This window comes from Notamacropus eugenii, chromosome 1, assembly GCF_028372415.1.
Source record: "Notamacropus eugenii isolate mMacEug1 chromosome 1, mMacEug1.pri_v2, whole genome shotgun sequence".
Lineage (NCBI taxonomy): Eukaryota > Metazoa > Chordata > Mammalia > Diprotodontia > Macropodidae > Notamacropus > Notamacropus eugenii.
The window spans coordinates 472,171,210-472,186,864 of record NC_092872.1 but is presented as its reverse complement, the minus strand read 5'-3'; the positions used below and the strand labels follow the sequence as shown (position 1 = coordinate 472,186,864).

Below are 15,655 nucleotides of genomic sequence, written 5' to 3'. Positions count from 1 at the left end.
AGAATCTTTCTATGGGGACAAGGACCAAAACACAAATACTAAAGAAGTCAGCATTGAGACTGTACTCCCACCTGAAACTTCAGAAAGGAATATGAACTGATCTGAAGCACAAAGAGCCTTCTTGGAAGAGTTCAGGAAGAATTTTAAAACCCAAATCAGAGAAATAGAAGAAAAACTGATAAATGACTTTAAAAATATGAAAAAAAGAAATGACAGAAGGATTTAAAAGGACAGTTCGACAAATGGAAAAGGAAGTACAAAGCCTAACTGTAGAAAATAACTCCTTAAAAGGAACAATTGGGCAGATGGAAAAGGAGATGTAAAAATTAAATGAAGGCATAAATTTGGTTCTTGACCATAAGAGGTCTGCTTTCTGCTGGAGACTACCAGTCCAACCAAGGAAAACATGCCTCATCAATACTCAGTACTGACACCAGAACAAAAGAAAGAACTATCTGATATAGCTCACCAAATTGTTGCTCTGGGCAAGGGAATCTTGGCAGCACATGAGTCCACTGGTAGCATTGCAAAGCAGCTGCAGTCCATCGGAACTGAGAACACAGAGGATAATCGGTGCCTTTATAGGCAGTTGCTTCTGACAGCAGATGATCAAGTGAACTCCTGTATTGGAGGTGTTATCCTTTTCTGTGAAACACTCTACCAGAAAGCTGATTATGGTCATCCTTTCTCCAAAGTCATAAAGGATAAGGGTGGTATTGTGGGCATCAAGGTGGACAAAGCTGTAGTGCCTCTGGCAGGGACCAATGGCGAGACTACCACCTAAGGTCTGGATGGGCTGAGTGAGCACTGTGCCCAGTATAAAAAGGATGAAACTGACTTTGCCAAGTGGCATTGTGTACTGAAGATTGGGGATGATACACCTTCCTCACTTGCTATCATGGAGAATGCCAATGTGCTGGCCCTGTATGCTAGCATTTGCCAGCAGAATGGCCATTGTGGAGCCAGAGATCCGCCCTGATGGAGAACATGATCTAAAGCGTTGTCAGTACGTCGCTGAGAAGGTTCTGGCTGCTGTCTACAAAGCTCTGAGTGACGTCCATATCTATCTGGAAGGGACTTTGCTGAAGCCTAACATGGTTACCCCTGGCCATGCTTGTACCCAGAAATATTCACATGAGAAGATTTCTATAACAACTATAACTGCCCTTCGTAGGACTGTGCCTCTTGCAGTCACTTGTATCACCTTGCTCTCTAGGGGTCAGAGGGAAGAGGATGCCTCCATCAACCTCAATGCCATTAATACCTGCCCCTTGCACAAGCCATGGGTCCTGACCTTCTCTAATGGCCAAACCCTGCAGGCACTTGGCCTCAAGACCTGGAGTGGAAAAAAAGGAAAATGTCAAGGCTGCCCAAGAGGAATATATTAAGTGGGCCACAGCTGAAAGCCAAGGTGCTCAAGGCAAGTATACGCCAAGTGGAAAATCAGGAGCTGCAGCCAGCGAGTCTCTATCTCTAACCATGCCTACTAACTTAAGTCAAGGCCTTCCACCTGGGTGTGCCCTAACACTCAAGGCCATCCCTCACAGTCCAGTAAGAAGCTGAGATCCCAGAGCTTTGTGCTGACCTCTCCCATCGCTCCTAATTTGTGTGGTATTTCTGCTCTCTGGTGAATCTAGTGACCCCTCCTCAGCCCACTTTTTCCAACAAACAACTATTTAAGAAGGAAAAAAAATTAATCAAAGGAGACAATTTCATAAAAATTTGAATCGGGCAAGTAAAAGGTAATGAATCTAGGAGATATCAGGAATCAGTCAAGCAGAATCTAAAAAATGAAAAGAAAGAAGAAAATGCAGAATATCTAACTGCAAAAACAACTGACCTGGAAAATAGATCCAGGAGAGAAAATCTAAGGATTATTGGTCTACCAGAAAGCTATGATGAAAAAAGACCCTAAACAATATCATCCGAGAAATCATCAAGGAAAATTGCCCAGAAGTCTTAGATGTGGAGGGCAAAATTGTCATTGAAAGAATCCACCATTCGCCTCCTGAAAGGGATTCTAATCTAAAAACATCGGGGAATATTGCTGCCAAATTCTAGAACTATCAAGTGAAGGAGAAGATACTACAGGAAGCCAGAAAGAAACCATTCAGATATCAAAGAACTACAGCCAGGATCATACAGAACGTTGCAGCTTCTACATTAAAAGACTGAAGGAATTTGAATACGATGTTCCATAAGGCAAAGGAGCTGTGACAGCAACGAAGGATCAATTACCCACCAAAGCTGAGCATGATATTTCGGTCAAGGAGATGGACATTCAATGAAATAAGGAATTTTGCGACCTTCCTGAGGAAAAAGCCACAACTAAAGAGAAAATTCGATCTTTAAACACAGGTTTCAAGAGAGGCATAAAAAGGCAAACAGGGAAAAAAAAAAACAAAAAAAAACCCTTATTGTCCAATATGGGCAAACTGTTTACATCCCTATAAGGAAATATGATACTTGTTAATCTTGAGAACTGTGTATTTATTACGATATATAAAAGGGATATTCTTAGATAGAGGGAGTCGCTATAAATTAAATGATGTGATGACAGCAAATGTGATTTAAGGGTGTGAAGAATTGTAATGGAAGATGTGAAAAGGAGGAGGCAGAAAAAAATTACATCCCAGAAAGAGGCACAAAAATATATTACAGTAGAGGGAAAGAGAGGAGGGATATGTGCATTGTTTGAGATGTACTCCCATCTGATTGGATTCAAGGAGGGAACAACAAACTCAGTTAAGTACAGAAACACAACTAGTTTTACGGGCAATAGGAGGGGAAAGGGAAAGAAAAGGAAGGGGAGGCTAAAAGGGAGGGAAGAAGTAGTAAGGGAAAAGGGGATTAAAAGGGAGGGTGGCTGAAAGAAGGGAGGGAAGACTGCTGGAGGGGGTGGTCAAAAATTAAAACTATTGTGGAGGGGAAGGGGAAGGGAGAACAAAAGGCATAAACAAGTGGAAAGGGAATGGAGGGAAAGACCAGATAGCAATCATAACTGTGAATGTGCATGGAATGAACTCTCCCATAAAACAGAGACTGATAGCAGAATGAATTGAAAATCATACTCCAACAATAGATTGTTCACAAGAAACACATTTGAAATGGGGATGTACACATAGGGTAAAGGTAAAAGGGTTGGAGCAGAATATATTGTGCTTCAGCTGATGTGAGATAAGCAAGAGTAGCAATCCTAATCTCAGACAAAGCAAAACCAGAAATAGATCTAATCTAAAGAGATAAGGAAGGAAACTATATCCTGCTAAAATGCACCATAGACAACAAAGCAATTTCATTACTAAACATATACACTAAAAGTGTTATGGCATCCAAATTCTAAGAGGGTAAGTTAAGTGAGTTACAGGAAGAAATAGACAGCATAATTATACTAGTGGGGGACCTCAACCTCCCTCTCTCTGAACTTGATGAATCTAACCTCAAAATAAACAAGAAAGAAGTTAAGGAGGTGAATAGAACTCTGGATAAGTTAGATATGAGTGATCACTGGAAAAAACTGAATGGGGATAGGAAAGAACATACCTTATTCTCAGCAGTACATCGTGCATTTGCAAAACTTGACCATGAACTAGGCCAAAAAAACCTCACAACCCAGGGCAGAAAGGCAGAGATAGTCAAGGCATCCTTCTCAGATCATAAGGCAAAAAAATTATATGTAATCAAAGGCCATGAAAATATGAACCAAAAATTAACTGGAAACTAAACGATCTCATCCTCAAGACTGAGTGAGTTAAAAAACAAATCATAGAAACAATCAAAAACTTCATTCCAGAGAATAACAATAACAAGACAACCTACCAAATCTTTTAGGATACTGCAAACTCAATTCTTAGGGGAAGTTTTATACCTTTGAATACTTACATGAAAAAAATAGAGAAAGAAGAGATCAATGAATTTGGAAAGAAGTTTAAAAAGCAAGAAAAAGAACAAATTGAAAATTTCCAAGTAAATACCAAATAAGAAATACTGAAAACCAAAGGAGAGATTAATAAAATTGAAATTAAGAAAACTGTTGAACTAATTACAAAACTAAGAGTTGGTTTTATGCAAAAACCAATAATATTGATAAACCTTTAGACAAACTGATTTAAAAAATACAGAAGAAAACCAAATTACTAATATCAAAAATGAAAGGATGAACTAACCTCCAATAAAGAGAAAATAAAAAAGGAATTAGAAATTACTTTGCCCAACTGTATACTCATAAATTCAACAATCTAAGCAAGATGAATGATTCTTTTAAAAAATGTAAATTGGGGGGAAGAGCCAAGATGGTGGTGTAGAAAGGAGCACACACACTAGCTCCTAATCCACAGCCCATAGAATATCTGTAAAAAAGAACTCCCGGTGAATTCTGGAGCAGCAGAGGCCACAGAACAATGTAGCCGATGGGATTTCTCTTCCAGATAGCCCTGCAAACCTCTCGAAAAAGGTCTGTGGCTCTGTGGACACGGAGCCGAGCCCAGCCCTGCCTTGGCCACGTGGCACCAGGAAGAGCAGATCCAAGCAGGCTTCAGGGATGGAATCTCCAGTGGCCACTTGAGTCCTTCCACCCACAGGTGACAAGGATCGGTGAGAGGGTCTCTTTGGCAGATCGAGAGGGGAGTGGGGTCCCCCCATAACTCAGGCCCCCTCGGGAGGCAGCAGCGGAAGGTGGGAGTAGACCAGGGTTCCCCAAGCAGGCAGGAGCCTGGATCCATTGTTGAAGGTCTCTGCATAAACCCCCTGAGGGAACTGAGTCTGTGAGGCGGCCCTGCCCCCACCTGAGCACCTGAACTTTATCTCACACTGAATAGCAGCCCAGCTCCAACCCAAAGCCCTGAGGCTGGCAAAAAGCATTTGAATCTCAGATGCCAAGCCCTGGCTGGGAGGATCTGGAGGCAAAGTGGGGGGTGAAGAGAATATTCAGAAGTCAAGTCACTGGTTGGGAAAATGCCCAGAAAAGGGAAAATAATAAGACTATAGAAGGTTACTTTCTTGGTGAACAGGTATTTCCTCCCTTCCTTTCTGATGAGGAAGAACAATGCTTACCATCAGGGAAAGACACAGAAGTCAAGGCTTCTGTATCCCAGCCCACTCAATGGGCTCAGGCCATGGAAGAGCTCAAAAAGGATTTTGAAAATCATGTTAGAGAGGTGAGGGAAAAACTGGGAAGAGAAATGAGAGACATGCAGGGAAAGCATGAACAGCAGGTCAGCACCCTGCTAAAGGAGACCCCCAAAAATGCTGAAGAAAATAACACCTTGAAAAATAGGCTAACTCAATTGGCAAAAGAGGTTCAAAAAGCCAATGAGGAGAAGAATGCTTTCAAAAGCAGAATTAGCCAAACGAAAAGGAGGTTCAAAAGCTCACTGAAGAAAATAGTTCTTTCAAAATTAGAATGGAACAGATGGAGGCCAATGACTTTATGAGAAACCAAGAAATCACAAAACAAAACCAAAAGAATGAAAAAATGGAAGATAATGTGAAATATCTCATTGGCAAAACAACTGACCTGGAAAATAGATCCAGGAGAGACAATTTAAAAATTATGGGACTACCTGAAAGCCATGATCAAAAAAAGAGCCTAGACATCATCTTTCATGAAATTATCAAGGAAAACTGTCCTGAGATTCTAGAACCAGAGCGCAAAATAAGTATTCAAGGAATCCACAGACCACCACCTGAAAGAGATCCAAAAAGAGAAACTCCTAGGAACATTGTGGCCAAATTCCAGAGTTCCCAGGTCAAGGAGAAGATATTGCAAGCAGCTAGAAAGAAACAATTCAAGTATTGTGGAAATACAATCTGGATAACACAAGATCTAGCAGCTTCTACATTAAGGGATCGAAGGGCATGGAATAGGATATTCCAGAAGTCAAAGGAACTAGGACTAAAACCAAGAATCACCTACCCAGCAGAACTCAGTATAATTCTTCAGGGGAAAAATTGGTCTTTCAATGAAATAGAGAACTTTCAAGCATTCTTGATGAAAAGACCAGAGCTGAAAAGAAAATTTGACTTTCAAACACAAGAATGAAGAGAAGCATGAAAAGATGAACAGCAAAGAGAAGTCGTAAGGGACTTATTAAAGTTGAACTGTTTACATTCCTACATGGAAAGGCAATATTTGTAACTCTTGAAACTTTTCAGTATCTGGGTATTGGGTGGGATTACACACACACATGCACACACACATAGAGACAGAGTGCACAGAGTGAACTGAAGAGGATGGGATCATATCTTAGAAAAATGAAATCAATCAGTGAGAGAGAAATATATTGAGAGGAGAAAGGGAGAAATGGAATGGGGCAAATTATCTCTCATAAAAGAGGTAAGCAAAAGACTTATTAGTAGAGGGATAAAGAGGGGAGGTGATAGAAAAACATGAAGTTTACTCTCATCACATTCCACTAAAGGAAGGAATAAAATGCCCAGTCATTTTGATATGAAAACCTATCTCACAATACAGAAACGTGGGGGTTAAGGGGATAAGCAGGGTGGGGGGGATGATGGAAGGGAGGGCATGGGGAGGACAGAGCAATTTAAGGTCGACACTCATGGGGAGGGACAGGATCAAAAGAGAGAATAGAAGTAGTGGGGGACAGGATGGGATGGAGATAAATATAGTTAGTCTTATACAACACGACTATTATGGAAGTCATTTGCAAAACTACACAGATTTGGCCTATATTGAATTGCCTGCCTTCCAAAGGGAAGGGGTAGGGAGGGAAGGAGGAAAAGAAGTTGGAACTCAAAGTGTTAGGAACAACTGTCGAGTACTGTTCTTGCCGCTAGGAAATAAGAAATACAGGTAAAGGGGTATAGAAAATTATCTGGCCCTACAGGACAAAAGAGAAGATGGAGACAAGGGCAGAGAGGGATGATAGAAGAGAGAGCAGATTGGTGATAGGGGCAATTAGAATGCTCTGTGTTTAAGGGTGGGGGGAGGGGACAATAGCGGAGAAAATTTCGAACCCAAAATTTTGTCAAAATGAATGTTAAGTTGGGTGGAGCCAAGATGGTGGAGTATAAAGACGCACATACACATAGCTCCGAACCCACAACCCACAGAACGGCTAGAGGGGACCAACTCACGGTGAATTCTGCACCCAGAGGCCACGGAATATTGGAGCGAGGGAGATTTCTGTTCTGGAGAGACCTGCAAACCTCTCGCGGGGGGTCCTTTGCTCTGTGGACTGGGCGCCGGGACTGGGAGCTGAGTGCAGCCCTGCAGCGGCCGTGACACCATGAGGAAAAGATCCGAGCGGGCTATGGGAACGGGATCTCCAGCGGCCACGCAGGTCCCTCCACCCTCAGAGGGACCTGCAAACCTCTCACAAAAGGTCCGTTGCGCTGCAGACGCGGAGCCCAGCCCTGCGGCGGCCACGGCTCCGAGAGGTACAGATCTGAGCAGGGTTCAGAGACGGGATCTCCAGCGGCCGCACAAACCCCCCCACCCACAGGTGACGAGAGTAGGTGAGAGAGTCTCTTTCGCGGGTGGAGAGGGGAGTGGGGTGCCCCTGTGGCTCGGGCCCCCCTGGGAGATAGAAGCTGAGAGGCGGCTGCAGACAGGGGCTCCCCAAGCAGGCGGGAGCCTGGATCCATTGTGGAAGGTCTGTGCATAAACCCCCTGAGGGAACTGTGCCTGAGAGGCGGCCCTGCCCCGACCTGACCATCTGAACTTAATTCTCACACTGAATAGCAGCCCTGTCCCCGCCAAAAGCCCTAAGGTGGGAAGCAGCATTTGAATCTCAGTCCCCAAACTCTGGCTGGGAGGACCAGGAGGCGAGGTGGGTGTGAGGAGAATATTCAGAGGTCAAGCCACTGGCTGGGGAGAATGCCCAGAAAAGGGAAAAGAAATAAAACAATTGAAGGGCACTTTCTCAGAGAAAAGACACTTCCTCCTTTCCTTTCTGAAGAGGAAGAACAATGCTTACCATCAGGCAAAGACACAGAAATCAAGGATTCTGTGTCCCAGCCCATCCAATGGGCTCAGGCCATGGAAGAGCTCAAAAAGAATTTTGAAAATCAAGTTAGAGAGGTGGAGGAAAAACTGGGAAGAGAAATGAGAGGGATGAAAGAGAAGCATGAAAAGCAGATCAGCTCCCTGCTAAAGGAGAACCAAAAAAATGTTGAAGAAATTAACACCTTGAAAACTAGCCTAACTCAATTGGCAAAAGAGGTTCAAAAGGCCAATGAGGAGAAGAATGCTTTCAAAAGCAGAATTAGCCAAATGGAAAAGGAAATTCAAAAGCTCACTGAAGAAAATAGATCTTTCAAAACTGGAATGGCACAGATGGACCCTAAGGACTTTATGAGAAAGACAGATATCACAGAACATAGCGAGAAGATTCGAAAAATGGAAGATAATGTGAAATATCTTATTGGAAAAACAACTGACCTGGAAAATAGAATGAGGAGAGACAATGTAAAAATTCTGGGACTACCTGAAAACCATGATCAAAAGAAGACCCTAGACATCATCTTCCATGAAATTATCAAGGAAAACTGCCCTGAGATTCTAGAACCAGAGGGCAAAATAAATATTCAAGGAATCCACAGAACACCGCATGAAAGAGATCCAAAAAGAGATACTCCTAGGATCATTGTGGCCAAATTCCAGAATTCCCAGGTGAAAGAGAAAATATTGCAAGCAGCTAGAAAGAAACAATTCAAGTGTTGTGGAAATACAATCAGGATAACACAAGATCTAGCACCCTCTACATTAAGGGATCGAAGGGCATGGAATAGGATATTCCAGAAGTCAAAGGAACTAGGACTGAAGCCAAGAATCACCTACCCAGCAAAACTGAGTATAATACTTCAGGAGAAAAAATGGTCTTTCAATGAAATAGAGGATTTTCAAATTTTCTTGATGAAAAGACCAGAGCTGGAAAGAAAATTTGACTTTCTAACACAAGAATGAAGAGAACCATGAAAAGGTGAACAGCAAAGAGAAGTCATAAGGGACTTACTAAAGTTGAACTGTTTACATTCCTACATGGAAAGACAATATTTGTAACTCTTGAAACATTTCAGTATCTGGGTACTGGGTGGGAGTACACACACACACACATGCACACACGCACACATACATAGAGACAGAGTGCACAGAGTGAATTGAAGAGGATGGGATCATATCTTAAAAAAAAAATGAAATCAAGCAGTGAGAGAGAAATATTGGGAGGAGAAAGGGAGAAGCTGAATGAGGCAAATTATCTCTCATAATAGAGGCAAGCAAAAGACTTATTAGTGGAGAGATAAACAGGGGAGGCAAGAGAAAAACATGAGGTCTATCTCATCACATTCCACTAAAGGAAAGAATAAAATACACATTCATTTTGATAGGAAAACCTGTCTCATAATACAGGAGAGTGGGGGACAGGGGCACAAGCAGGGTGGGGGGGAGGATGGAGGGGAGGGCATGGGGAGGAGAATGCAATACGAGGTCGACACTCATGGGGAGGGAAAGGATTATAAGAGAATAGAAGTAATGGGGGACAGGATAGGATGGAGGGAAATATAGTTAGTCCTATACAACACAACTGGTATGGAAATCATTTGCAAAACTACACAGATTTGGCCTATATTGAATTGCTTGCCTTCCAAAGGGAAGGGGTGGGGAGGGAGGGAGCTAAAGAAGTTGGAACTCAAAGTGTTAGGATCAAATGTAATGTTCTTACCATTGGGAAATAAGAAATACAGGTTAAGGGGTCAAGAAAGCTATCGGGCCCTACAGGACAAAAGAGAAGACAGGGACAAGGGCAGGGAGGGAGGATAGAGCAGAGAGAAGATTGGTCACAGGGGCAATAAGAATGCTTGGGTTTGGGGGGGGAGGGGATAAAAGGGGAGAAAATTTGTAACCCAAAATTTTGTGAAAATAAATGTTAAAAGTTAAATTAAAAAAATGAATGTTAAAAGTTAAATAAATAAAAATAAATAAATTAAAAAATGTAAATTGCCCAGATTAACAGAAGTGGAAGTTGAGTACTTAAATAACTCCATCTCAGAAAAGGAAGTTGAAGAAGCCATCAATGTAATCTCTAGGGCAAAATCTCCAGAGCCAGATGGATTTACAAGTGAATTCTATCAAACTCTGAAAGAACAGTTAATTCCAATACTATACAGACTATTTGGGAAAATTGTCGAAGAAGGAGTCTTACCAAATTGTTTTTATGATACAAATATGCTTCTGATACCTAAACCTAGAAGAGCCAAAACAGAGAAAGAAAATTGTAGGCCAATTTCTCTAATGAATATAGAGGGAAAAGTTTTAAATAAGATATTAGCAAAAAGGGTAAAATAACTTATCACTAGAATAATACATTATGATCAGGTAGGATATATACGAGGAATGCAGGGCTGGTTCAATATTAGAAAAACTTTTAGCATTACTGATCATATCAACAAAAAAATAACAGAAACCACATAATTATCTCAGTAGGTGCAAGAAAAGCTTTTGACAAATTACAACACCCCTTCCTCTTGAAAACACTGGAAAGTGGAATCAATGGAACTTTCCCTAAGATAATAAGCAGTTTCTACCTAAAACCATTATCAAGCATTATATGCAATGGTGACAAGTTAGAGGCATTTCCAATAAGATCAGGGGTGAAACAAAGATGTCCATTATCATCACTGTTATTCAATATTGCGCTAGAAATGCTAGCTATAGAAATAAGAAAAGAAAAAGGAATTCAAGAAATTAGAATATGCAAAGAAAAAACTAAATTATCACTCTTTGGAGAAGATGTGATGACATACTTAGAGAATCCCAGAGAATCAAGTAAAAAATTACTTGAAATAATAAACAACTTTGACAAAGTTGCAGATTACAAAATAAACCCAGATAAATCATCTGCATTTCTATGTATTACTAACAAAGCCCAACAACAAGAGATAGAAAGAGAAATATCATTTAAATCTACCATAGGCACTATAAAATATCTGGGAGTCTATTTGCAAAAGCAAATCCAGGGACTATATGAACATTATTACAAAACACTTTACACAAATAAAGTCAGATTTAGGTAAATGGAAAAACATTAGCTGCTCCTGAGTAGACTGGAACTAGAAAAAATAATATGAAAATTCGTCTGTAAGAGGTTCATAATATCAAGGGAACTAATGAAAAGAAATACCAGGGAAGGTGACTTAGCCCTACCAGATCTCAACTTCTGTTATAAAGCTGCTATCATCAAAACCATTTGTTACTGATTAAGAAACAGAGAGGCAGACCAGTCAAATAGGTTAGGTACTCAAGACACAGCAATTAACTAATATAGCAGTCTACTGTTTGATAAACCCAAGGACCCCAGCTTTGGGGATAAGAACTCACTGTCTGACAAAAATTGCTGGGAAAACTGGATAACAGTGTGGTGTAAACAGGGCATTGACCACTGCCTGATATGCTACATAAGAATAAAGTCCAAATGAGTGTATGATCTAAGTACACAGATTGATACTAGAAACAACTTAGGGGAGCAAGTAATAGTGTATTTGTCAGATTTATGGAGAATGGGGAAATTTATGACCCAAGAAGAGATAGAGAACATTATGAAATGCAAAATGGATAATTTTGATTACATTAAATTGAAAAGTTTCTCTCAAAAAAACTCAATGCAATCAAGATTAGGAGGCAAGCAGAAAACTGGGAAAGAATTTTTGCAACTAGTGTCTGTAATAAAGGCTTCATTTCTAAAATATAAAGAGACCTGGGTCAAATATACAAGAATATAAAATATTCCTCATTTGATAAATGGTCAAATGATATGAACAGGGAATTTTCAGAGGAAGAAATTAAAGCTATCTGTAGTCATATGAAACAATGCTCTTAATTTTTATTGATTAGAGACATGTAAATCAAAACAACTTTGAGGTACCACATCACACCTATCAGATTGGCTAACATGATAGAACAGGAAGATGATAAATCTTGAAGAAGCTGTGGGAGAATTGGAACACTAATTCATTGTTGGTGAAACTGTGAGCTGATCCAACTATTTTGGAGAGCATTTGGGAACCTATGCTCAAACGGCCACAAAAATGTGCATAACCTTTGACCCAGCACAATTCTGGGACTCTATCCCAAAGAGATCATAGTAATGGGAAAGGGTCCCACATGTACAAAAATGTTTATAGCAGCTCTCTTTGTGGTGGCCAAAATCTGGAAATCAAGGGGATGCCCATCAATTGGTGAATGGCTGAACAAGTTGTGGTGTATGAATGTAATGGAGTACTAGTGTGCTATGAGACACAATGAACTGGAAGACTTCAGAGAAGTCTGGAAAGACTTATATGAAATGATGCTAAGTGAAAGGAGCAGAACCAGGAGAACTTTGTACACAGCAACAGCCACAGTGTGCAAGGAATTTTTCTGGTAGACTTAGTACTTCTTTGAAATACATGGACTTAAAAATTTTCCACTGGAATCTTGAGACAAAATGCCCTCCACATCCAGAGAAAGAACTATGGAATTGGATCACAGATGGAAACAGATCATTTTCTTTTGTATTATGTTTTGTTTTATTTTGTTTTATGGTTTCTCCCATTCATTTTAATTCTTCTATGCAACATGCATTTAACAGGAATATACATGTAGAACCTATATAAGATTGTACCCTGTCTCAGGGAGAGAGTGGGGAAGGAAGGTGGAATAAGGGGGAGGGACTGGAAAAAAAATCTGAGATATATGGAAGTGATTGTTGAACACTGAAAACAAATAAAATAATTCAGTAAAAAAATAAAATAAAATAAATAGAAAACAAACAAAAAAAGTAAATGAAAGAAACCTAAATTTGGTTTCCTAAAGACCAGAGTTTAAAACCCAGGTGTGTCACTAATCTTTGTGAACTAGGTCCACCTATTTATCTTCTCTGCATTTCAATGTCTTCATCTATTTTTTTTTAAATGGAGTGATTGTAAGTGAATTTTGAACTAAATCAGAGGTTCTTAACTTAGTGTCCCCCAAGTATGCCTTTGTAAATAGGAATCTGCAGGTTGATTTCAGAGGAGTCAGTTAATTTGAATGAGAAAAAAATTACATCTTTGTTTTCACTAATCAATGGTTTCTTTGTAATCCTATGTGTTTTCTTTTATGCATTTTAAAACATCATTTTGATAAGCCAAAAAAAAAAAAAAGAATTGAATATAGGCTGAACCTAAATAATAATATGTCATGGTACTTTCAAGTTTTTTTTTAGAACACTTTCACATCTCTTACAAAGTTTAATCTCTATCACAACTCTGTGAGTTAGGTGAGGCAGATTACTTTCTTTGACAGATGAGGAAACTCAGGACAACAGAATATATTATACAAAATCAGTTTCTTCAACTGATCTTTTTATAGCAGAAGTTTAATATTCCTCATCACCCTGAACAGTATTCTCTGGACACATTTCATCCTGTCAGTAGTGTACTGTCCATAACTAAATACCATACTTCAAAATTAGCTTGTCTGTAGGAAGATCAGTGTAATTGTTATCTTACAAACTTATTAGTGTTGTTGCCTGCTGTATAGCACTTCCAGTTGATGTTAACCTTGCAGTTCACTTGGAACAACCCACATATCTGTTCCTACTAACTGCGATCTACACTTTTGCCCATTTTGTAATTGTGAAGATTTTAATGTAAATTTTATTTTAACTTATCTTGAAATATATGTGTAGGTATATGTGTGTACACACATACCTATATATTATTCAGAAAATAAGTAAAAATATACTATCTATACATTGATATAATAATTTCAGTATTATTCTTATGTTTTATTGTCTTTATTTAATGTGTTATATAAGGAGAATTTGTTGTGAGGTTTTTTTTTTGGTCATCTTAGTTGTAGTCAACGTACATATTGATCTTTTCTGCTTTTCTTTATTCTGAATCACTTCAAGTCTTATCGCATTTCTTTGGATCCTTAATTGTTAATCCAAATATCATTTCTTGGAAATTTTTTCTACATTTAGGTCTTTCCTCTTTCCTCTGTCAATATTCTGCATGAGGTTTCATGTCACGAATAGGGACCTGGCATTTGAGTTAAGATGACCAAGATTGAAGTCTTGATTATGACAAATACTAGCTGTGTAACCACGGGCCAGTCACATAATTTCGCAATGTTTCAGGCAACTCTCTAAAACTGGAAGTTGGAGATGCCTTGTTAACATGCATCAGTAGAGGAAATATATACTTTGACTATTGCCTCTACTAGTGGTATCAAAAGTGCAGGCCATGGGTCACATATGCCCCACAACGTACCTAAGTTCAATCTAAACTAAATTAAGATATAGTTGGGTAATGTTTACCAAAATAAATTAAAGTATTATAAAACATAGATAATATTGCATTTTAAATTAACTCAGTGATCTCTATTTCTATTTGAACTTGACATCACTGAATAATAGAACATAGAATGTAGTGACATCACTGAACAATAGAACATAGAGCAATCACATCACAGGTCCAAACTCATCTGCTTGTTGTCCTACTAGTGAGACCATCAAACAGTTTTTAATTTCATTGTTTAATTTCATAATGACTTTCAAAAGAGATGAACCAATCTGTAACTCAGCATTGCTGTGTAACAATTTACCTCATATATCTTCACCACACCAGTACTGAATTTTATTATCTTTTATTATTTTTGTCAATTGAATCTCAAGATGGAGTACATCTCCGATTATTTGATATGCTAAGCACATTTTCTCATGTTTTCTCCAGTATATCCCTATCACTTGAGGAACTAAAGGAGATGTTATAATAGAGTTACAGAGAACAGTGCAAAATTCCAAGATCATGGGAAAATGCAGACATGCTAAATTGAAGAAACTTTCAGATTTCATTTAAGCACTTCATTGAGTGCTTAGAGAGGCACCAGTCTACTAGACTATAGATGGAGTCATCATTGTTGTATACCCTTCACTCAATCCAGGAATCCACAGAGGGACAGACTGAGTTCTCCAGAGAACCTAGGATAGGTAAGCAACCCGTGTAGATCTAGAATCAAGCAGAAGAAAGAGCACAGGCAGTTCAACCCCCACCTCATATATATAACCTACTAATAGCCTTCAGGGTGGTCATACCACTCCCAACATAAGTTCTGAAACATCCAGACCCAGCCTACAGAAGACTCTGGAGGATTCAGGGAAAGCAACTGATGATATCTAGACAGATCCATCATGACACTTCCTGCTCATGTCAGGGAGGAGCCTACTTGTCTCCCTTTTGGCTTACATTAGCTCTGCTTGGGAGAAAGAAGACATCATGCATTCCCTTGGGTCTAAGGAAAACCTCCAGGAAGCAGAGACTGGCTGAGTCCCAACCTGACTCCAACCCAAACTTACCTCATCCCTGAATCCCTCATGCTCAATGAGAAGTCAAGAAATTCAATACAGGTTTTGTACGTGTGGTCATCCAAAACATATTCATAATAGTCATGTTGTGAAAGAAATCATAGACAAGAAAAAATCATCGGAAAAAAGAAAAAAAATCTCAAGAAAAATGAATTTTAAAAGTGTGCTTTAGGGTGTAGCCAAGATGGCAGAGTTGAAGGATGAACCAGCTCTTTTTCTGCCCCACCATAGCCCATAAAATACCTGAAAAAATGACTCTAAACAAATTCTAGAGCAGCAGAAGCCACAAAATGACACAGTGAAAG

At 39.5% G+C, this 15,655-nt stretch overlaps 1 pseudogene; it reads left to right on the top strand.

The window, feature by feature from the left end:
* The first annotated feature begins 406 nt into the window (after positions 1-406).
* Positions 407-1,545, top strand: LOC140526841 (fructose-bisphosphate aldolase A pseudogene; annotated as a pseudogene).
* Positions 1,546-15,655: the final 14,110 nt, after the last annotated feature.